The sequence below is a fragment of the Macaca thibetana genome, chromosome 14, assembly GCF_024542745.1.
Source record: "Macaca thibetana thibetana isolate TM-01 chromosome 14, ASM2454274v1, whole genome shotgun sequence".
NCBI lineage: Eukaryota > Metazoa > Chordata > Mammalia > Primates > Cercopithecidae > Macaca > Macaca thibetana.
Window position 1 is genome coordinate 11,890,233 of NC_065591.1, and position 21,955 is coordinate 11,912,187.

At 45.8% G+C, this 21,955-nt stretch overlaps 1 protein-coding gene across 1 annotated transcript in view; it reads left to right on the forward strand.

Annotated features, from left to right (window-relative positions):
• The first annotated feature begins 248 nt into the window (after window positions 1-248).
• The window catches only part of FADS3 (fatty acid desaturase 3), a 173,013-nt gene continuing 151,306 nt past the window's right edge, over window positions 249-21,955 (forward strand). Inside the window, exon 1 of the mRNA XM_050756938.1 lies at window positions 249-252. The gene's annotated coding sequence lies outside the window, so the exon portion shown is untranslated. The remainder of the gene's footprint in view (window positions 253-21,955) is intronic.

Here is a 21,955-nt window from a genome sequence, read left to right on the forward strand (position 1 = left end):
GTTGACAAATCTAAAAGGAGCCAAGGGTCAAACCCTAAAATGGGAAAATGTTATAATTGTGGAAAAACTGGACTTTTTAAAAAGGAATGCCGCCAGATCTCAGGACAGAAAGGACCTTACAATGCAGTGCCCCACCCAGTGGAAAAACACCAGGACTCTGTCCTCGCTGTAACAAAGGAAATCACTGGGCTAATCAGTGCTGCTCAAAATGTCATCAGAATAGCACCCCCATGCCAGGAAATGAGACGGGGGTCTGGACCCAGGCCCCACAAACAATGAGGGCATTCCCTGTTCTGACCTCAACCCCGTTTCAGGGATGGGTTCCCAGAGGCACATTGATTCCCTCACCCCAGGAACACCAGGAAGTGCAGGATTAGATCTACCTGTCAGAGAAAGAATAACAGTAGTTGGTGGAGAAAAACCTATCAAAGTTCCCACTGGTATTTGGGGACCTTTACCAACAGGATACATGGGACTAATTTTGGGCAAAAGCCATCTTAACTTACAGGGCATCACTGTGGTCCCAGGAGTGATTGACTGTGATCATGAAGGAGAAATTCAAGTAGTTTTAATGTCACAGGATCTTTGGGTTTTTGAACGGGGAGAATATATTGTTCAATTATTGCTTATTACCTGCAAATTACACCCTTCTCCACCAAAGGAGAAATGAGGAAATAAAGGGTTCGGGAGCACAACTACATGAGAAATCTATTTATCTCAACCCATAGCCTCTAATAGACCTACCTGTGTAGTATAAATTAAAGGAAAGAAATTTTATGGGCTTATGGATACAGGAGCTGATGCATCAGTAATATCTAAAGACAATTGGCCCCCATCCTGGCCCTTGCAATTAACTTCTACACCCCTAGTGGGAGTAGGAACAGCTCAAAGTGTTCAACAGAGTGCTGAGATTTTAGCTTGTCTTGGTCCAGATGGACAGTCATGTACTTTTCAGCCTTATGTTGCAAATATAGCTATCGATTTATGGGGTTGAGACTTACTTACAGCATGGGATATGAGACTTACAAATGAAAACTTTGATAACCTAGGATTTAAAATGTTGAAGGTCATAAGATACCAGAGTAGAAAACGTTTAGGGAATTTTTTTTTCTTTTTTTTTTTTTTTTTGAGATGGAGTCTTGCTCTGACTCCCAGGCTGGAGTGCAGTGGCGCGATCTCAGCTCACTGCAAGCTCCGCCTACCGGGTTCACTGTATTCTCCTGCCTCAGACTCCCGAGTAGCTGGGACTACAGGCGCCCGCCACCACATCCGGCTAATTTTTTGTATTTTTAGTAGAGACGGGGTTTCACCGTGTTAGCCAGGATGGTCTCAATCTCCTGACCTCATGATCCACCTGCCTCAGCCTCCCAAAGTGCTGGGATTACAGGCATGAGCCACCGCGCCCAGCAAGTTTAGGGAAATTTCTACAAGGAAACCCTAACCCGATATCAGTAACTGGAAAAAAAGATAGCAAAGGGTTAGGACATCAGGATTTCTGACGGGGGTCATTGATATTTCTCCTCCACCCACTGCCTTATCATTAGAATGGCTTAGTGACAAACCCGTATGGGTGGATCAGTGGCTCCTAACACAGGAGAAGCTAGGTCAACTTCATCTGTTGATAAAAGAGCAATTGAATGCGGGACATATAGAAAAGTCAGTTAGCCCCTGGAATTCACCGGTATTTGTTATTCCAAAAAAGTCCAGAAACAATAATGACCTCTGGGGTTTCAGCTCAACTCTCGGAGCTAATTGCAGTCATTCAGGTTTTACAGCTCACAGTTTCAGATCCTATCAACATTGTCTGTGATTCAGCTTATGTTGTAAATATAGCCAGTCATGCATAGGAATTATATATATACACACACACACACATATATACACACACACACACACATATATACACACACACATATATATATATACACACAATCACATATAGCAGCCTTTGGTAAGCTCAGCTATGTTCATGTGACTATAGACACTTATTCTCATATGCTGCATGCTACATGCCAAACAGGTGAAACAGCTGGTCATGTATGGTGACATTGTCTGTCATCATTTGCTCATATGGGGATACCTAAACAATTAAAAACTGACAATGGATCTGCTAATACTAGTCATGCTTTTAAAAATTTCTTACAGCTTTGGGTTATAATCCATGAAACAGGAATTCCTTATAATCCTAAAGAACAAGGCATTACAAAGTGGGCACATCAAACATTACAACGCAAGTTGAAAAGACCTAAAGGGGGTATAGGAGGCCAACTACCACCTCAGTCAAAACTATATTTAGCCTTATTTACCTTAAGTTTTTTGACTCCTGGTATGAATGGTAAGACTCCAGAAGAAAGACATTGGCAAGTATTAGATGAAAAGGGGAAAGTTTATCCAAAAGTGTTATAGAAATTCCTGGAAGAAGGACAATGGAAAGGAAGAAGGACAATGGAAAGGTCCGGTGGATTTATTAATGTGGGGACAAGGGTATGCTTGTGTTTTTACAGGAGATGGCCAAATCGTGTGGGTGCCCTCAAGGTACATGCGACAATGGAACAGGAGACTTGAGGAACCCAGGGTGGCCAACCATGGGCCCGGTCCCTCCAGTACGAGCCATGAGCCAGCTGAGCCTGAGTGCAAAGACAGAGAGAAGTCCGACCAGAGTCTGATGACATTAACCCCCATAACCTGAGGACAATTTAAGAAAACCATGCCGGAAGCTGAGAAACTATAGTAGCATCAGGGACAGGCCAAAATCCCTGATTCCATGTTCTTGGCCATGTTAGCCACAATGTCCTGTGCAATATGTTTTCCCTGTGCAGAGGCAAAAACATATTGGGCATATGCTCCCAATCCCCCAGTAGTATGACCTGTACTTTGGAGTGACACTCCTCTGGAGCTTTATCATGATCAGGGAGAGTGGGCTCCAGGACCCCTGACTCCCCCTGACATAGAACAGTTAGACTCTCAGAATAATGTCACTAATTATACTGCTCCACTGGAAGGACTTCCTTTGTGTGTCACCACAAAGACGTTGCTCAGCCATAGCTGTCTTAAATTCAAGCTCAAACATGATTGAGTCACTATGGAAAAGTCATGTACCTATTAAGTCTTGATTCTATTAATGTAACTGGTGTGCTAACTGTTTTGTTTCTCTTTTACTACTATTAATAGATACAAAGACTAAATATCAATAAAGGCCAAAACGAGCAAAGAAAGTGGCAGCCTTTTATTTGCAAATATGCACCAACTGTTTTGTTTAATTTAATTTAATTTAGGAGAGCTAAATAATTAAACATGAGGCCAAAGTATGTAAGAAAGTGGCAGTCTTTTTATTGCAAATATGCACACACTCTCGGGCGAGGTTCTCTGGTCCTCAGGTGTGGGGGGCCAGGGAAGTCGCGCCGGCGCTCTCGGGTGATGTTCTCCGGTCCACAAATACAAAACAGCTGGTGCCGAAACCCGGGAGCAACATGGATTATGCCTTCTTGTTCACCTTCCTCCATCTTGTCCTTTCTCCTTCACCTAAACACTAACCAACCATTCCTGGCCCAATCACCCTAATTGTGCTGATTATACGGAAAGGATTCCATTCAATAGTTCCTACCCACCTCTATGGACCCAGTGTCTTGGTCCACTGGCTAGAAAACAATCTATGTTAACTGGAGACATTGAGAATTGGGACCTAAAGATCAATAGATGGAAAAGATGAAAATCAGAAATCATGGCAGAAACTTCGCTGGCATTGGTGGCAAGCTTTTAATGCTTCTTCTTTATACAATACTGGGATCCAATCCCTGTCTGCTACCCAGATTGCTTGGCATGGATCAGGCTTTAGCCTATGTTTTCCTCAGTGGCATTATCTAGGGAGGAAAGGACCAATTCAAGAGATGCTATGGAAGGCAGCACTCCCATTTATGAGTGGCAGCATCTGGATTGGGATACTGTCCAATAATAGCAATAGTAAGCAATGCGGTCTTAATGTTACATTTGCAAAGAATGTCACCACTCAATTTACAGTTTGTATTTGTAATCCTTATGTCTTTTTGGCACCTAACAAGGACCAGCTCCAGGTAAACAATACCGAATTGACCCATAAATCTTGCCAGTTATATCACTGCATTAATCAGAGCACATTGCAAACACATAATCTCTCTACTTTGATGATTTTAGGTCACATCCCTGGGCTATGGATCCCTGTTCATCTCTCTGAGCCTTGGGTTGCCACACTTGCTTTGCATTTTGTGAAACTTCTTCTAACTCAGCTTACTCATTGTGTCCGTAGAGCCTTAGGCATGATAATTTTTGCTATCGGTTCCTTGGTCACACTAATAACTTCTGTTGTGATGTCCTCTGTAGCTTTGCGTAATTCTATTCAAACAGCTCAGTACATGGAGAACTGGATGCGCACATCTGACCAAGTGTGGCTACTTCAGAATAAAATGAACTCTGAGTTACAAACTGAAGTGGCAATGTTAAAATCCATGGTTCTATGGTTAGGGCAACAAGTACAAAGCTTGCAGTTGCAGCAGCAATTGTGTTGTCATTTTAATCACACTCATATTTGTGTAACCAACTTAGAATATAACCAAAGTGAGTATCCGTGGGACCTTGTGAAAGCCCATTTGCAGGGAGCTTTCACATCCAACATCACCTTTGATATTGGTCAATTACAAAACAAAATTCTTGATTTAAATAGGCAAACTCAATAATTTCAGCCTTCTTTAGAAGACTGGACCAAATTCCAGCAAGGCCTGGAGAGCCTCAACCCTTGGACCTATCTAAGGCACCACATTTACATCTTTTTTTTTTTTTTTTTTTTTGAGACGGAGTGTCGCTCTGTCGCCCAGGCTGGGGTGCAGGGGCCGGATCTCAGCTCACTGCAAGCTCCGCCTCCCAGGTTTATGCCATTCTCCTGCCTCAGCCTCCCGAGTAGCTGGGACTACAGGCGCCCGCCACCTCGCCCGGCTAGTTTTTTGTATTTTTAGTAGAGACGGGGTTTCACCGTGTTAGCCAGGATGGTCTCGATCTCCTGACCTCGTGATCCGCCCGTCTCGGCCTCCCAAAGTGCTGGGATTACAGGCTTGAGCCACCGTGCCCGGCCCACATTTACATCTTATATGTAGTTCTTGGAATAATATGGTTTTGTCTCTGTCTTCAGTTCATAGTCTGTAAAATCGGATGGACCATCAATCAGAAAATGAGAGCTGCCCAACCTGGCCTTACATTCTTTCAACTAAGACATAAACAGAAAGGGGGAGATGTTGGGTGCCGAAAAAGCCAAAGCGATCGTGACTAACTCACCTTTCCACTGGAGGCTATATGATCAAACAGCAAACTGTTTATCATGAGTGCAGGATGTGAGCAAACTCACAACTGTGCTTGCCACCAGGAGGTTTGCTGAGGGCCATCACTCCCTGGCACTGGGCTCCTTGAAGTTATCTACTGGGAAATCCAGCACCTATTGTTTGAAGTTATCTACTGGGAAATCTAGCACCTATTGTTCGAAGGATGCAGTCTCACAAGCCTGCTGTGAATCAAACTGCAGTCTGACAACCACTACCCCCCTTCTCATTATCTCTTTTACCAATAAATACAGAGGGCTGTGTAAAGCCTGGGGCCCTCGTCCACTAGAGGCAAGGTGCCCGCTGACCCCTTCTTCCAAATATACTCTTTTGTCTTTGTCTTTTATTCCCTTGTTCGCCCCCTTTGTTCAGTCCAACAGGGATCGTGGCAGGCTACACTGACCTGTGAGGCTGTGAACAGGATGGGAGAGGGGAAGAAGATATGAGCCTGGAGGTGGAGGTCAAAGTACTGAACACTCTGGTATCACTGGCTTTGAAAGTCTGAGAATTGCCAGGGGTGGTGACTCACGCCTATAGTCCCAGCACTTTGGGAGGCCGAGGTGGGCAGGTCACCTGAGGTAAGGAGTTCGAGACCAGCATGGTGAAACCCCATCTCCACTAAAAATTACAAAATTAGCCAGGCGTGGTGGTGCATGCCTGTAAACTCAGCTATTTGGGAGACTGAGGCAGGAGAATCGCTTGAACCTGGGATGCAGTGAGCCAAGATCATGTTATTGCATTCCAGCCTGGGTGACAAGAGCAAGAAAAGAAAAAGTCTGAGAATCTTCTGCGCCTCTTTCACTTCTCTCTCTCTTTCTCCCTTCCATACCTCTTTCCTTCCTTGCTTCATTCATTTATTTATTTCTGTTTTAGAACCAGGGAAGCCCTTGGATACCATTTGAGAAAACACCAGGAAAGACCACTGGGCCTGATCTAGGTTCCAACACTAGCTGGGAAGTGATCTGGTGGGGCCGGAAGGCATGCGGAAGAACAGTCAGGGCCATGCATGGGCCATGGAGTCCAGCAGAGCAGGGATCAACCCCTGGTTCCAGGACTTGTAACTCTCTGGATCTGTTTCCCTATCTCTATAAAGGGGGTGCTATTCATCTCATAGGGTCCTTGTAAGGCGTCCATGAGAAAAGCTCTTTATGCTGCTCCTGATACACAATAAGCATTTTGTACTCTTACTATGAGTATTAAGAATTACTTTGGCCTTGGCCGGGCGTGGTGGCTCAAGCCTGTAATCCCAGCACTTTGGGAGGCCGAGGCGGGCGGATCACGAGGTCAGGAGATCGAGACCATCCTGGCTAACACGGTGAAACCCCGTCTCTACTAAAAATACAAAAAACTAGCTGGGCGTGGTGGCAGGCGCCTGTAGTCCCAGCTACTCGGAGGCTGAGGCAGGAGAATGGCGTAAGCCCGGGAGGCGGAGCTTGCAGTGAGCCGAGATCGCGCCACTGCACTCCAGCCTAGGTGACACAGTGAGACTCCGTCTCAAAGAAAAAGAGAATTACTTTGGCCTGGTGGGGTGGCTCATGCCTATAATCCCAGCACATTGGGAGGCCGAGGCGGGCAGGTCAGGAGGTCAGCAGTTCAAGACCAGCCTGGCCAAGATGGTGAAACCCCGCCTTTACTAAAAAAATAACAAAAATTAGCTGGACATGGTGGTGGGTGCCTGTAATCCCAGCTACTCAGGAGGCTGAGGCAGGAGAATCATTTGAAGCCGGGAGGCAGAGGTTGCACTGAACCGAGATCACGCCATTGCACTCCAGCCTGGACAACAGGGCGAGACTCCATTCCCCCTGAACCCCCCCCCCAAAAAAAGAATCACTTTGGCCAGATCAGGTCACCTCTGTGAACTTCAGGTTTGTCATCCAAAGAATCTGGTTGATGCATAATTATCCTAATAAGCTGAAATACACGCCTTTAAACATTTATCCTAATATCCTGTGTCTGCTTTCCTTCTTCCTCCAAGACTTCTCCTCTTTTCTCTTTGCTTTGCTTTTTGAACATGTTTCAGACAAGTAAGTCAGTGCAGATGAGGTTGTTAATTGACTGGAGCCAGACACGTCTCAACATTCCCCTAGGAAGAGGGAGGGAGGGGAAGGTGCTTAGTTCATACCAAGAAAGCACTGGATCACATCATCTTAAAACATGCCCTGCTGCCTCTGGGACTGTTTTGAGGTTCAAATATGATGACAAAATTCTTCAAATCCCTTTGACAGTGAAGGCCTGGGCCCAGGGCTAGTGGTGGTTTTGTGTATGTCACTTGTGCAAAACAGAAGTGGAAGAAATAGCTCATTCTCACACCCTGTTGGAGGCGTTGCTGGGACTAGAACCTGGGCCCTGAACCCCAGCCTGGGGTAAAGTATGTCTGGCTAACTGCATCACATGTCTTAAAAATCTTTCACTTAAAGGCAGTTTAAACTATTGTTTGGAAACAGGAGACCCTGCTCCCATCCACGTCAGCATTGAGGGAAGCACAACTGCTAGTCCAAGGGTGGCTGGTCGGGGTAGTAGGAGGCTGGAGGGCCGAAGTGGGCAAGGGAGATGGTGAAAGCCTGGATTCTACAAGTAACAGAGCAGAGGGGACCAGCTTGAGATATTGTATTCCTTTATCTTTTGTTAAATCTAATTTTCTGTTTTGGAAACATTCAGACTCATACACAAGGAGAGAGAATTATATAATGAACCTCCATGCCCCAAGCGCCCATTGTCTTCAGTTACCAACATTTAGTATTTGGGAAGTTGTAAGAGGTGAGATTGAGAAAGTGCAGTGATGGATTAGATAGTGGGGAGCAGGGGAGGAGGACAGGGAAGGGAGCGTGGAAGAGAAGGAAGAATCTGAGGTGGCCCTGGTCTGTGGCTTGGATCCGGTAGAAAGGAAGCAGCCCAGCCAGTCTGGAGAATGGCGATGAGCGGAGTGAGCAGAGGTTCTCTGGAGTGTGGGGGCTGTGCTGTTTGCACTCTCCACCCTTCCATTCTTTACACTGATATTTACTAATTGAATACGCAAATGACCCTGGGTAGTGGGACCTCCAAGTGTTCTCAGAGCGTCCTGTGGCACCAGCCAGGTCTGAGGACTGAACTGGGGGAGCTGGCTGCACATCCAAAGTCCCCTTTTGGTTGGCTTTGCCGTTTGAGGATCTCTGAAAATGAAAAATAACCACCTAGCTCTTTTCCAAAAAAATGAGAAACTTAGCGTAGGTACAGGAGGATACAAGCGAGAGTTCTGGAAAGAGACCTGGGCAACGTAACATTGAGGCTGCCAGGTCAGTCTTGTGGGGTGCTCCCTGGCCTCTGCCCTGGGGACCCCTTTGCTGGGCACAGAAGTAAAGCACCACCTTCCAGTCACCCACATTATCTCCCCACTGTGCATTCCTAGGACTATGTTCAGGGAGCATAGTGTAGGAAATGGGAGGTGTTCCAGCAAGCCGGGGACTCTGAGGCAGGTTATGGTGACACAGCTAAGAAGGGACTGGGATGAGGAGCCGGCCTCTTCTGCACATTCTGGACAAGGAACTGCCTGTCTTAGTGGTGCATGGTGACACTACCGGTCTCCTTGGATACTGGGAGTTTCCTGCTTCTCCTGCACTATTTCTTTTTTTTTTTTTTTTTTTTTTTTTTTGAGACGGAGTCTCGCTCTGCCGCCCAGGCTGGAGTGCAGTGGCCGGATCTCAGCTCACTGCAAGCTCCGCCACCCGGTTCCCGCCATTCTCCTGCCTCAGCCTCCCGAGTAGGACTACAGGCGCCCGCTACCTCGCCCGCTAGATTTTTGTATTTTTTTTAGTAGAGACGGGGTTTCACCATGTTAGCCAGGATGGTCTCGCACTATTTCGGCCTCCCAAAGTGCTGGGATTACAGGCTTGAGCCACCGCGCCCGGCCTCCTGCACTGCACTATTTCTAACCAGGGATGTTACAGTCCTGGTTGGCTGATCTTAATAATTCCAAAGCAGGCCAGGTGTGGTGGCTCACGCCTGTAACCCCAGCACTTGGGGAGGCCAAGGCGGGTGAATCACCTGAGGTCAGGGGTTCGAGACCAGCCTGGCCAACATGATGAAAGTCCATCTTTACTAAAAACACAAAAGATTAGCCAGGTATGGTGGCAGACGCCTGTAATCTCAGCAACTCGGGAGGCTGAGGCAGGAGAATTGCTTCAACCTGGGAGGCAACTGTTGCAGTGAGCCGGGATCACACCCCTGTACTCCAGCCTGGGTGACAAGAGTGAGACTCCGTGTGAAAAAACAAAACAAAACAAAAAACAAAAACAAAAAACTAAAAAAACCGTAATTCCAAAGCAGCTCTTCCTTATCTTACTTATCACTATCTAGTGCAATTATGGACAACACCAGAGGTGCTCTTTGAACCTTTTTATTATTATTTATTTTTTATGGAGTCTTGCCTGTCGCCCAGGCTGGAGTTCAGTGGCACAATCTCAGCTCACTGCAACCTCTGCCTCCCAGGTTCAAGCGATTCTCCTGCTTCAGCCTCCTGAGTAGCTGGGACTACAGGTGCATGCCACCAGGCCCGGCTAATTTTTTTGTATGTGTAGTAGAGATGGGGTTTCACCATGTTAGCCAAGAAGGTTTCAATCTCCTGCCCTCATGATCCGCCTGCCTTGACCTCCCAAAGTACTGGGATTACAGGTGTGTGCCAGTTTGACAGGTGTGAGCCAGTTTTTATCTGCTTTGGGCGTAAATAACTCTGAGTCACTTAATGTGTTTGAATTACCCAAGAAGCCCTTTGGCATTCTGGCATTCTGTTGTATTCTTTCCTTTGCCTTCTAGCCAACAGAACCAAACAAATTGTTCCTGTCAATTAAATTTCTACCAGCCTTCTAGATCCACCTCTGTGATTATCAAAGAAGCCCGTTTTCACAGTAATCTGATCAATCCGTACCCAGAGGCTGTGCTGCTTTGAGAAGTGCTCACGTTGTTGATTGGCATTGAGGACTAAGCTCTGATTTTTTATCTTGCCCAGATTCCTATCTAAGGAGTCTGGGGAGTCATGCCCTACAAAATATAAATTCTCATCAGATGGGTTTTGTTTGACCCTGTACATCGTGACTTACTTTCCAATCTGACTCTGGCATAACAAGGAAGAAAATCAAAATGTTTTACCCCAAAATCTACTTCCTTTCCATACCTTGAAATTGCCCTGCAAAGTCTCTTGTGGGAAAAATCCACATTCTATGCAGAATCCCCTTTCCCCTTTGTTTTCCTTCCTTTCTTCCCACATCCAGGAGATAATCAACTAAGAGCCAGGCACCTTTTTAAGTCCACTACAAAACAATTTGCAATCTGCTCTATCTGAAGTCTGCTTTATAAGAGCTTCCTGTGAACAATAAAACTTGGCCTCTACAATCCTTTATCGATAACCTGAACATTCGCTTCTACGGATCGCAGGTCTTTAGACAAACTCAACCAATAGTCAACCAGAAAATGTTTAAATTTACCTACAGCCTGGAAGCCCTCCGCTTTGAGTTATCCTGCCTTTCTAAACCAACCCAATGTATTTCTTAAATGTATTTGATTGATGTCTCATGCCTCCCTAAAATACATAACCAAGCTGTATCCCGAACACCTTGGGTACTGTCCAGCCTCTGAGCCCAAGCTAAGCCATCATAACCCCTGTGACCTCCCCATATACATCCAGATGGCCTGGAGCAACTGAAGAACCACAAAAGATGACATTCCACCATTGTGATTTGTTCCTGCCCCACCCCAACTAATCAATCGACCTGGTGACATTCCTCCCCTGGACAATGAGTCTCATGAGCTCCCCACCCTGCCCCTTGTGACCCTCGCCCCTCCCCTGCCTGCAAGAGAACAACCCCCTTTAACTGTAATTTTCCACTACCTACCCAAATCCTATAAAACTGCCCCACCCCATCTCCCTTTGCTGACTCTTTTCTGACTCAGCACACTTGCACCCAAGCAAAATAAAAAGCTTTATTGCTCACATAAAGCCTGTTAGGTGGTCTCTTCGCACAGATGCGTGTGACAGGCACATGTTCTCAGAGGCTCCTGAGGGCTGTGTCACAGGCCATGGTCACTCATATTTGGCTCAGAATAAATCTCTTAAAATATTTTACAGAGTTTGGGCCGGGCGCGTTGGCTCACGCCTGTAATTCCAGCACTTTGAGAGACTGAGGCGGGCACATATTCTGAGGTCGGGAGTTCGAGACCAGCCTGACCAACATGGTGAAACCACATCTTTACTAGAGATACAAAAATTAACTGGGCATGGTGGTGCGCACCTCTAATCCTGGCTACTCAGGAGGATGAGACAGGAGAATCGCTTGAACCCAGGGGGTAGAGGTTGCAGTGAGCTGAGATCATGGCACTGCACTACAGCCTGGGCAACACAGCGAGACTCCATCTCAAAAAAAAATTGTTTACAGAGTTTGATCATTTCAGTCAATAGCATTTTGGTGCTATCTCCCAACTGGGTTCAGAGGTCCTCGAAGATGCCCTTCTCCTTCTCCCCTACAGTGGCAGCTGTCTAGTCTTCATAAGTGTGTTTCATTCAGGGGTGGCTCATCTGATTTTTGGTGTAGGAAGCCAGCTGCCCAAAATACTGAAATGGAAGTCCAAAGTAGCAGAATTTCTCTGGCACAACTCAGGAAATTCTGGATTGACTTCAGCAGCGATGCTTGGGTAGATGTGGCTCCAGGGTGAACCCATTCTGAGTCTCATTTTGGCGTTACCATTTAAGAACTTTAGTGTCATTTGTTTCAAATCTGCCTTCAACCCTGCCCAGAAAGCTAAGCGAGGGAGACGGGGAGGTGAGCAAGGAGGGTGGTTTACTTTCTCACACTCTCTTGCTCTCTGCTTATTCTTCCCGTGTTGAGTTTGGGCCAAGAACGAGGAAATCCGATGGGACTGCCCATGGTGAGTTGTTTATTCTGTGTTCTTTGTAGTGGCCTCTCCTCTTCAGATGTGGCTGCTTCTCTGCCCAACACCGCGGGCACTCTCTTTATAGGGCCAGTGTCCAAATACCGCCTTTCCCAGAGGGACACAGGCCTCAATGCTTCAGCCTCTTCGCCCCCACCCCCACACCTCCCCACACTGGACTCAATGCTTCTCAGAATCCCTGGGCTGAAGAACCAGGCTATTTTTCTTTACTGCCAGGGGTCAGAGACCAATAGTTCCGTATAGTACATTAGAAATTACTAGGAAAGGGCCGGGCGTGGTGGCTCACGCCTGTAATCCCAGCACTTTGGGAGGCCGAGGCGGGTGGATCACGAGGTCAGGAGATTGAGACTATCCTGGCCAACATGGTGAAACCCCGTCTCTACTAAAAATAAAAAACTAGCTGGGTGTGGTGGTGGGTGCCTGTAATCCCAGCTACTCGGGAGGCTGAGGCAGGAGAATCACTTGAACCCAGGAGGCAGAGGTTGCAGTGAGCCAAGATGGCACCATTGCCCTCCAGCCTGGGCAACAAGAGTGAAACTCCATCGCCAAAACAAAAAAGGGCAGAGAAAGCTATCAGATATGCATTTGTCTTAGGTGAGCCTCAGGGGGTAACTTTGAATAGAATAGGAAGCAGGTTTGCCCTCTGCAGTTCCCAGCTTGATTTTTCCCTTTAGCTTGGTGATTTTGGAGTCCCAAGATTTATTTTCCTTTCATAACAGTCAGAAAATTATGCTGTCCAATTTTGCTACGAAACTTTCTAAAGAATTTCTCTTAACTTCTCTACTTATTTCTTCTCAGACTGGTAACCAACAGTTCACGGACCAGGTCCTGTCCCAGGAATACAGTGTGTGTAGTACTGGTCTAGCCGACCTTGAAATAATCTGCTGTATTTTTAATAAAACATATCCTTTATTATAAAATATTATAAATAACTTGTTTACAATTTTAAAAAACAATATTTATCCTTTCCCAATCCACTCCTCTGCCCCCTCCTCCAGCAGTCAGTTCTACTTCCCTCCTCTTCTTCTCCCTTTATTCCAAAGTAACTGGATGGCTTGACCTTTTTTGATGAGTTAATTTGTATTGCAGCTTCCCTGGAGAACAGATGGGAGTGGAGCCAAGGAGTACAAGCAGTGCCCTCTGTCCTGTATCTTGGGGCAGAGGCGGTTGTAACAACTGCTAACAGTTAATGGTAGTTAACGTTGCAGGAGGAGTGATAAGAGAGACTCACTCTTAGTGAAGCAACAGCAAGGTGTGTTCCAGCTGGCATTATAGGGCGGCCCAAGCCCTGGGCACCTCCAGTTCACTCCCTGTGGCACAGCGTGGGTACCACTATTACTGCAATCACCCTAACTCACCCCGACCTGCCTTTACTCTTTCGAGGATGTCACATACGCCGTGGATTCCAATTTGGGCTTATACACTCTAGTGAGACCTGTATCTTTTCTGGTGACCCAGTCTGCAGGTGCATCCACGCGGCCCTGTTTCCTAATCGCCACAGTCAGAACCGTCTCTGCCCTGCCGGTCTCCCAGGTGGTTGCCAGATAACAGATTCAGTTCCACATTCTTTCCTTCAAGGCCCACTCAATAGCCTGTGGTCAGCTGAACTGCAAAGATAAGACTCAAAGATACAGTTGTCTAAAGCTCAGGCCTGTAATCCCAGCACTTCGGGAGGCTGAGGTCAGGAGTTGGAGACCAGCCTGGCCAACATGGGGAAACCCCATCTCTACTAAAAATACAAAAATTAGCCAGGCGTGGTGGTGGGTGCCTGTAATCCCAGCTACTCGGGAGAATGAGGCACAAGAATTGCTTGAACCCAGGAGGCAGAGGTTGCGGTGAGCCAAGATGGCATCACTACACTCCAGCCTGGGCAACAGAGCAAGACTCTGTCTAAAATAAAATAAAAGATATTTCCCTTAAAAAAAAAAAAAAAAACTCACAGATTTGAAGCATGTGTCACATTTTATCCTTAAGTCATGTGAAGCAGGGTCACCTAATTGTCTACAGAGAAACTCTGGGGGCTTGGGAGTGGGGTCAGCCAGGGCGGGATATTTGAACTATGTTCACTGTGTAAGGGGAGAGAGGACTGCAGAAATTGGGTACAGGATGTGCAAGGGGATAAGGGCGGGGATGGCTCAGAGACTTGCTCAGGTGCAGGGTGACTGGAGCTGTGGGTGTCCCCATCATGACACTCCTTCAGGAGTTTTCTGCCTGCCTTTCTACCTCCCCTCTTGTCCCCCTAAGAGCCATTATCGGAAGCCAAAGTGATCCTTTTATTTTATTTTATTTTATTTTATTTTACTATTATTTTTGAGACAGAGTCTCACCCCATCACCCAGGCTGGAGTGCAATGGCGCAATCTCGACTCACTGCAACCTCCGCCTCCCGGGTTCAAGCAATTCTCCTGCCTCAACCTCCCTAGTAGCTGGGATTACAGGTGCCTGCCACCATGCCCAGCTAATTTTATTTTATTTATTTAAGTTTTTTTTTTTTTTGGTATTTTTAGTAGAGATGGGGTCTCGCCATGTTGGCCAGCCTGTTCTCGAACTCCTGACCTCAGATGATCCACCCGCCTCGGCCTAGCAAACTGCTGGGGTCACAGGAGTGAGCCACCACACCCGGCCCAAAGTGATCCTTTTAAAACATAGCTCATTTGTCACCATCCTGCTCCACCTCCTAAGCTGGTTTTCTATTACAGCTGGAATAAAATCCAAGCTCCCCACCTAGCCTCAATGCCCATTGTGACCCGCCTCTGATCTGTCTGATACCACCCTCTTTGGCCCACTCTGATGGGCACCTGCTGGACAGCAGTACCATTCACTACCATCTGGAATGAAGGGGGAAGACATTGCAGGGGGCTCAGGTCCCATGGCAACCACCGGAATGTCATTTTCCCCAGGAAGCTGGTATCCACAGATTCATTTGCTAGAGAAGATTAAATTTCCGTTTTCCATATGCTCAATTTAAGATGGGCATCATCCAGTGAGGCAAAAGACATGCAAGCCATTGTGCTCCTGGAGAAATGTTTGTCACATGCATGCAGGAACAGAAAGCAGAGGTCAGCAAACTGCAGCCCATAAGCCAAAGCCAACCCCAACAACCTGTTTTTGTACAGCCTGCAAGCTAAGAATAATTTTTACATTTTAAAATGGTTTTTACATTTTTCTTTTTAAAACATATTTTTACTTTTTTAAAAAAGAAAGAAAGAATGTAGGCTGGGAGCGGTGGCTCATGCCTGCAATCTGAGCACTTTGGGAGGCTGAGGGTAAGAGGATCACTTGAGCCCAGGAGTTTGAGGCCAGCCTGGGCAACACAGTGAGACCTCATCTCTATTTTTTTTTTTTTTTTTGAGACGGAGTCTCGCTCTGTCACCCAGGCTGGAGTGCAGTGGCGCGATCTCGGCTCACTGCAAGCTCCGCCTCCCGGGTTCACGCCATTCTCCTGCCTCAGCCTCCCGAGTAGCTGGGACTACAGGCGCCCACAACCACGCCCTGCTAATTTTTTGTATTTTTAGTAGAGACGGGGTTTCACCGTGGTCTCGATCTCCTGACCTTGTGATCCGCCCGCCTCGGCCTCCTAAAGTGCTGGGATTACAGGCGTGAGCCACCGCGCCCGGCACTCATCTCTATTTTTTAAAAAGAAGAATGTATATGCAACAGAAACCCGCTGTACCCATGAAGCCTAAGATGTTTATTATCTGTTCTTTTTTTTTTTTTGAGACGGAGTCTCACGCTGTTGCCCAGGCTGGAGTGCAGTGGCGCGATCTCGGCTCACTGCAAGCTCCGCCTCCCGGGTTCCCGCCATTCTCCTGCCTCAGCCTCCTGAGTAGCTGGGACTACAGGCGCCCGCCACCGCGCCCGGCTAATTTTTTGTATTTTTAGTAGAGACGGGGTTTCACTGTGGCCTCGATCTCCTGACCTTGTGATCCGCCCGCCTCGGCCTCCCAAAGTGCTGGGATTACAGGCTTGAGCCACCGCGCCCCGCCGTATTATCTGTTCTTTACAGAATAAGTTTGCTAGACCTGATATACAGGAATAATTACACAGGATTGCTTGTAATAAAAACAAACAAAAAAAATACCTGGAAACATCTGCTGGGCACGGTGGCTCACACCTGTAATCCCAGCACTTTGGGAGGCCAAGGTGGCTGGATCACCTGAGGTCAGGAGTTCGAGACCAGCCTGGCCAACATGGTGAAACCCCGTCTCTACTAAAGATACAAAAATTAGTCAGGCATGGTGGCAGGTGCCTGTAATCCCAGCTACTTGGGAGTCTGAGGCAGGAGAATCGCTTGAACCTGGGAAGCGGAGGTTGCAGTGAGCCAAGATTGTGCCATTACACTCCAGCCTGCGGGACAAGAGCGAGACTTCATCTCAAAAAAAAAGAAAAAAACCTGGAAATGTCTGAAATATCCATTATCAGTAGAATAAATAAATGTAAAAATAAGTTCATGTAATGGATATTATGCAGTGATGGCAATGAACAAACTAGCTACATGTAACACTTGGATGAGTCTCATAGACAATACTGAACAAAAAATACAGGACACAAAAAAATACAAACAATAAGATTACATTCAAACAAGTTAAAACAATCAAAAGGGAAGTCCTAGCTAGAGCAATCAGATAAGAGAAAGAAAGAAAGAGCATTCAAATTGGATAGGAAAAAGTCAAATTATCCTTGTTTGCAGATGATATGATCTTATATTTGGAAAAACCTAAAGACTCCACCAAAAAACTGTTAGAACTGATAAATTCAGTAAAGTTGCAGAATACAAAATCAACGTACAAAAATTAGTAACATTTCTATATGCCAACAGTGAGCAATCCAAAAAAGAAATAAAAAAATTAATCCCATTTACAATAGCTACAAATAAAATTAAATACCTAGGAATTAACCAAAGAAGTGAAAGGTCTCTACAATGAAAACTATAAAACATTGATGAGGCCGGGCGCGGTGGCTCAAGCCTGTAGTCCCAGCACTTTGGGAGGCCGAGACGGGCGGATCACGAGGTCAGGAGATCGAGACCATCCTGGCTGACACTGTGAAACCCCGTCTCTACTAGAAACTACAAAAAACTAGCCGGGCGAGGTGGCGGTTGCCTGTAGTCCCAGCTACTCGGGAAGGCAGGAGAATGGCGTGAAAGGCGGAGCTTGCAGTGAGCTGAGATCCGGCCACTGCACTCCAGCCTGGGCGACAGAGCGAGACTCCGTCTCAAAAAAAAAAAAAAAAAAAAAAAAAAAAAAAAAAAAAAAAAAAAACATTGATGAAAGAAATGAAGAGGACATGAAAAAATGGAAAGATATTCTATGTTCATGGATTAGAAAAATCAATATTGTTCAAATGTCCATACTACCCAAAGCTATCTACAGATTCAAGGCAATCTATATCAAAATACCAAGATATTCTTCACAGAAATAGAAAAAAAACTACTCTAAAATTTATATGGAACCATAAAAGACCTGGAATAACCACAGCTATCCTAAGAAAAAAGAATAAAACTGGAGGAATCACATTACCTAATTTCAAATTATACTACAGAGTTATAGAAACCAAAACAGTACAGTACTGGCATAAAAATAGACACATAGGCCAATGGAACAGAATAGAGAACCCAGAAACAAACCCATGCATCTACAGTGAACTCATTTTCAACAAAGGTGCCAAGAACATACACTGAGGAAAGGACAGTCTCGCCAATAAATGGTGCTGGGGAAACTAGATATCCATATGGAGAAGAATGACACTCTCTCTCCCCATGTACAGAAATCAAATCAAAATGGATTAAAGACTTAAATCTGGGCCAGGTGCAGTGACTCATGCCTGTAATCCCAGCACTTTGGGAGGCCAAGGCAGGCAGACCGCCCAAGGTCAGGAGTTCAAAACCAGTCTGGCCAACATGGTGAAACCTTGTCTCTACTAAAATTACAAAAACTAGCTGGGCGTGGTGGTGAGTGCCTGTAATCCAAGCTACTCAGGAGGCTGGGGCAAGAGAATCACTTCAACCCAGGAGGCAGAAGTTACAGTGAGCCGAGATCAGGCCACTGCACTACAGCCTGGGCAACAGACCGATACTCTGTCTCAAAAAAAAAAAAACCAAAAAGGGACTTAAATCTAACACTTCCAACTATGAAACCATTACAAAAAAACGTCAGGGAAAATATTCAGGACATTGAAATGGGCAAACATTTCTTGACCAATACCTCATAAGCATAGGCAACCAAAACAAAAATGGACAAATGAGATCACATCAAGTTAAAATGCTTCTGCACAGCAAAGGAAACAATCCATAATGTGAAGAGACGACATACAGAATGGGAGAAAACATTTGCAAACATCTTACAAAGGATTAATAACCAGACTGTATAAGAGTTCAAGGCCAGGCACGGTGGCTCGTGCCCATAATCTCGGCACTTTGGGAAGCCAAGGCAGGCGATCACGAGGTCAGGAGTCCAAGTCCAGCCTGGTCAACATGGTGAAACCCCGTCTCTTATGGTGGCAGGTGCCTCTAATCCCAGCTACTCGGGAGGTTGAGGCAGGCGAATCGCTTGAAACTGGGCGGCAGAGGTTGCAGTGTGCCAGGATCGCACCACTGCACTCCAGCCTGAGTGACAGAGTGAGACTTCGTTGCAAAAAAAAAATAAAGAGTTCAAACGCTATAGGAAAAAATCTTTTAAAAACGGGCAAAAGATGTGAATAGATATTCCTCAAAAGAAGACATACAAATGACAAATAGGTATATGAAAAGATGGTCAATATAATTGATCATCAGAGAAAAGCAAATTGAAACTACAATAAGAGATCATCTCACCCCAGTTAAAATGGCTGATATCCAAAAGACACACAATAACAAATGCTGGTGAGGATGTGGAGAAAAGGGAAGCCTCGTACACTACTGGTGGGAATGTAAATTAGTACAACCACTATGGAGAACAGTTCGGAGGTTCCTCAAAAAATTAAAAATAAAGCTACCATATAATCCAGCAATTCCACTGCTGGGTATATACCCAAAAGAAAGGAAATCAGTACATTGAAAAGATATCCGCACTTCTATGTTTATTACAGCGTGACTTACAATAGCCAAGATTTGGATGCTACTTAAGTGCCCATCAGCAGATGAATGAATACAGAAAATGTAGTACATATACACAAAGGAGTACTATTCAGCCATAAAAAAAAAATGAGATCCTGTCATTTGCAACAACGTGAATGGAGCTGGAGGCCATTATTTCATTAAGTGATATAACCAGGCACAGAAAGACAAACTTTGTATGTTCTCACCTTTTTTTTTTTTTTTTTTGAGACAAGGTCTCACTTTGTCACCCAGGTGGAGTGCAGTGGCGCAATCACAGCTCACTGCAGCCTCGACCTCTTGTATTCAGGTGATCCTCCTGCCTCAGCCCCTCAAGTAGCTGGGACTACAGGTGTTTCCCACCACACTTGGCTAATTTTTTTGTATTTTTTTGTAGAGATGAGGTTTCACCATGTTGCCCAGGCTGGTCTCCAACTCCTGGGCTCAAGCGATTCACTGGTCTCAGACTCCCAAAGGATTACAGAGGTAAACCACTGCCTCTGGCCATGTTCTCACTTATTTGTAGGAGCTAACAATTAAACTCATGGCCAGAAGCTGGAAAGGGTAGTGGGGGATGGAGGGCAAATGGTTAATGGGCACAAAAATATAATTAGATAGAATGAATAAGATCTAGTATTTGATAGCACAACAGGGTAGCTACAGTCAATAATAATTTATTGTACATTTAATAACAACTAAAATTGGATTGTTTGTAACACAAGGAAAGCATAAATGCTTGAGGTGATGGATACCCCATTTACCTTGATGTGATTATTATGCATTGTATGCCTGTATCAAAATATATTCTGTACCCCATAAATATATATACTTACTATGTACCCACAAAAATTAAAAATTAAAATTAAACAATGAAAAGCAAACTATCAAATTTAGAGATACATATATGTACAGTATGCTATAAAGAAAAGTAAAAAATCAGGCCAGGCGTGGGTGGCTGACACCTGTAATCCCAGCACTTTGGGAGGCCAAGGCAGGCGGATCAGTTGAGGCTAGGAGTTCTAGAGCAGCCTGGCCAACATGCTGAAAACCCGTCTCTACAAAAAAGAAAAAAAAAAAATAGCCAGTCATGGTTGTGCACACCTGTGGTCCCAGCTACTCAGGAGGCTGAGGTAGGAGAACTGTTTGAACCAGGGAGGCGGAAATTGCAGTGAGCCAAGATTGTGCCACGGGGCTCCAACCTGGGCAACACAGCAAGACTCTATTGAAAGAAAGAAAAGAAGGAAGGAAGGGAGGAAGGGAAGAAGGGAGGGAAGGAGGGTGGGAGGGAAGGAAAAGAGAAAGAAAGAAAGAAAGAAAGAAAGAAAGAAAGAAAGAAGAAAGAAGGAAGGAGAAAGAGAGAAAGAAGGAAAAAAGGAAGGAAGGGAGGAAGGAAAGGAAGGAAGGAAGAAAAAGAGGAAGGAAGGAAGGAAAAAGAAGGAGAGGAAGGAAGGAAGGAAGGAAGGAAGGAAGGAACGAACGAACGAACGAACGAAAGAAAGAAAAGGAGGGAAATTTTGATTACCTCCATGGGTGAAGGAGGAGGTGGTGATCAGGAGGGGCACATGAAGGCTCCTGGGGCATTGAACAATGATTAATTTTCTGAACTTGGTGGTGATGTGGATTTTCCCTGAACAACTAATCTTAATTTGTATATTGAGGTTTTATACATTCAACTCTGTGCAAGATTGTATTGTTTAGTTTTTGCTACAATAATGCTGTGTAACAAACCACCCAACATCCAGTGGCTTAAAACCACAGTTCTTTATTCTCACAGATGGAGGGGCCAGTGGCTCTGTTCAGTCTGCAGGAGTGGAGGTTGCACTGTGCCTTTTTTTTGAGACAAAGTCTCACTCTGTCACTCAGGTCAGAGTGCAGCAGCACGATCATGGCTCTGCATGGATCAGCAGCTTTGACTCAGCCCAGGCCCAAGCAATCCTCCTATCTCAGTCTCCCAGGTAGCTGGGACTACAGGTGTGGACCATCATGCTTGGCAAATACATTTTATTTTTTGTAGCAATGAAGTCTTACTATGTTGCCCACACTGATCTCGAACTCCTGGGGTCAAGGAATCCATCCACCTTAGTCCTCCAAAGTGCTGGCATTACAGGCATGAGCCACCACACTGGGCTTGCCCTGCCTCTTGCTTTATGTCTGTGGGTTGGTGAGGGCAGCCTGGCTTGGCTCCATGTGTGCTCATTCTGGGCCCAGACACAGGAGGCAGCAGCTTGCCAGGGGCAGCTCTTCTCACTGCCATGCCAGGCAGTAGCTGTGGCACACTGCTACTTCCAGCCCCCACCCTCGTTACTGGCCAAAGGAAGTCACACGGCTAAGCCCCAAATCAAGGGGTGAGGTCTGTACTCTGCCCACAGTAGAGCACTGGGTTAAAGAGTCGGAGTCAATATTTCTCCTCACCAAAGCGTCTGTTAGGGGAGAAATTAAGTGTTTTGGGCATCCAGTTAGGCAGGCAGCCCAGAAAGATCTGGAGCACAGAAAGATCTAGCATGTAGACCAAGTTCTTCCACATTTAGGCGGCAACCAAAGCCCCACAAGTGACTGAGTGGTGTGGGGACAGTGTACCAGGATGAAGCAAAGAGTATTGCCAATGTGAGTTGGGCTCAGGGACA